The sequence below is a fragment of the Lycium ferocissimum genome, unplaced genomic scaffold (assembly GCF_029784015.1).
Source record: "Lycium ferocissimum isolate CSIRO_LF1 unplaced genomic scaffold, AGI_CSIRO_Lferr_CH_V1 Chromosome12988, whole genome shotgun sequence".
Lineage (NCBI taxonomy): Eukaryota > Viridiplantae > Streptophyta > Magnoliopsida > Solanales > Solanaceae > Lycium > Lycium ferocissimum.
In genome coordinates, this window is record NW_026713095.1 from 88,079 (window position 1) to 91,269 (window position 3,191).

A 3,191-nucleotide genomic window follows, 5' to 3' on the forward strand; every position below is an offset into this window, starting at 1 on the left:
CCCCGATCCATAAATATATTATATTCTTCACGGAACGTGCGGCCCGATACAGATATATATTATATTGCTATGGAACATGCAGCCCGATCCATATACCCACATATCTCGGGTCCGGGCATCCCGCGTCCACACGATATCATAATATACCAAGCGGTCCAATTGGTTATGCGTATATAGCACCTCGCCCTTTTACCCATATTCCATGTATACATATATATAGTATACATATATAATATAAGTAGCATGCATGAGAGCCCAAATAAGAGTTTCCACTTTATCAGAGTGACGTAAGGTCGGTAACCTCCAATTTATATTATGGAATGATTATCATCGCTATATCTCACCTTAAAGGAACAATTATCATAAGGTGAGATCAATAATAACGAATGAACTCAAGAAAATCATGAAATAAACTCAATAATCTCATAATAGCATCAAAACCATAAGCTTTGGAATTTCTAGAAATGGGATCATCATCATCATCATTGTCATCATAGAAAACATCTATCTTTGGCGTCATAAGTACTTTGAGAAGTATAAACTTCTAGATTTTTGGGGAAGTAAAATATTATGGAAGTCATATATAGAATCATAACATCAGAATCATGCCTTTAGAAAGAAAGGGACTAGCCTTAACATACCTGATTGATCTTCTACTAAATAATGCTTATTCTCCCAGACTCGTAAATCTACATTCAAGAGAAATCATACTACTATTAGACTTATTGCCATATGCCTATCTCAAGTCTTTAAATTAAACTCCTTTAAAATCCGCCAAAATACGGGCAGCATCTCCCCTGTTTATATCCCTAGCCCGGAATCACAATTCCAACAACCAACACAACAACAACAACAACACCCATAACATCATCCTCAATACCAAAATATTCCATAAAACATCTCACACGATGTTTATCCAATTTCTCAACCAATAATTTTGTTATACGATCATTTAATAGCTCTACCTTCGTAAATAAACCTAAATCAATACTCCTGCTAGAACCGCAATATCTTCAATATTCACCTTGAATTCTGGCCAAGATTCACCGCAATATCTTTAATATTCACCTTGAATTCCGGCCACAACCATACGCTGTCTGAACCCAAATCTGGAGATTATACTTAATTCACGTTAAAATCTAATGTTTGGAAGTTGGGGAAATTTCCAAAAATTTGGAGATGTTTTGGGGGTGTTTGGATAAGAAATGAGGGGGTAAGCCCCCTTTTATTAAGTTCTAGAGTCTGCCTGGACCGATCTAAAAATTACTCAGTGCATTCGCCCCACCCTGGGCCGCGTTCCTGCCGAGTTGATCCTTGGTCCTCTGCGCGTTCGCGCCACCTCCAGGTGCGTTCGCGTAGAGTAAAGCCCTGGTCTGGCAGCCTGTCTTAAAATGCTCATTATGCTTGATTCTGATGTCGGATCAATGTGCAGTTTATTGCGTTGGAAACTAGACTTCGTGAACTTCAATTTAGGATTTTGCTTTGCTCCAAAACTCCTCCTATACTAAAAGATATTCTTTCTCCAAGTTGGACCAAAATTACCCCTCATATTCTCTTCAAAGTCCAACAAACTTAAATTCCTTGACTCACTTGCCCTCCAATCCTTTCGTAGCTTATTATATGAACTTAAACCCTCATAACCATAAGATAAGTGCATATAATCTTGTATGTCTTCGACAATAACTCCGGTGTCCATAATTGAACAACTAGCACCTAGCGAATCTCAATGTATAAATACGAGGTGTAACAATACTCACCACCGAAGTTAAAGCACTCTTTCACTACTTTCCGTTCCATTTCAAACGATCCCATGCCTTTCGCTCAAAAACAAAAAGATGAACCTGAGTTTGATATTGCAAAGATAGTATGGAAAAAGAAGGACTCTATTGCGGCCATTTCAAAAATAGTCCAAATTAAATATAGAACTTGGTAAAAGTTCCAAAAACCTCGACTTCGGAAAATTTGACGACCTTAGATCAAGGAAGTTGCTAACCCATGCAAAGCAAGCCCGTACCAAAATATGTTGTGAGAATTTTATCCCTAATGTCTCTACATATATTTCTCCACTTATAAAAATACTCAAGAAAATCCTCGGCTTCGGGGGAAGGAACAAGATGAAGAGGTTCAAAAAATAAAGGACATATCCAGAGAAGTCAAAGCACTCCATATCCCCTCAGATGGAAAGAAGATATTGCCAACAGAAGATATGCGGATATGCCAGGGGAAAGTTCAAAGATGCTGAACAACACTATCATTCCACCTTCAAGGAAATTCTTGGCGTGAAGAACGGAATCAAAAAGTTTAATTTCTTTTTAATTCACACAGAATTCCTAATAGAAATGGACAAAAAGGCTTTCCCGAAGATGATCCAGATAAATCCGAAGATTATTCCCAATCCGCAGATTCTCAGATGGGCACAATGGTTCTTCCCTTACAAATTCCAAGTGAAGCACCTCAAGGGGAAGGATAACATCCTAGCGGATTTTCTATCCAGGCCAGATGAATTTTCAAAGAGATTCATTCACAAGAAAAAGCTAACTATCCAATTTTCATGCTGACGAGTTCACCAGGAGCCGGTCCACCCAGGATAAAAAATCATCCGCCAAAATTCTTCAACCAGTTCATGGAGTCGTTTGATCCAATCCGTTCTAACAGAGAGAAGGACTTTCTATGAACTTCATGTCTTCAAAAAATATGGAGGATCCATCCTTAAGCCATTTGGAGTCAATCCGAATATCCATTGTCGTCATGTATTCATGCACCACCGCACAACAATTTTTCCACAGAGCTATTATGGTTTTTACGGCACTTGTGTCACGCATTATATCTTTAGGAATTGGCGACCGACATTTTGACAGACGAATGTTTTGATGTTTTGACGTTCAAACCATGAAGATTTTGGGTTCAATGCGTTCGAGACCCCGACGCAGCGAAAATATTCATGCCACATTGGCCGATAAAGATTATTGATGGAAAGATCCATGCTCGCCTAAGTATATTGGGAATTCATTTTATTTTGTCCAAGGTGAGTACGGTAAACTCATTATTTTCTAGCAAAATAAGTGTTCAAAGGAGATATGGACGAATCGAGTGGGCTCGTTAAATATTATAATCATGGGAAAGGTCGAAAATGATACCAAGTACCGTACGAAGTCATTAGAGATGAAGTCACTCGCTATCACAAGGATAAG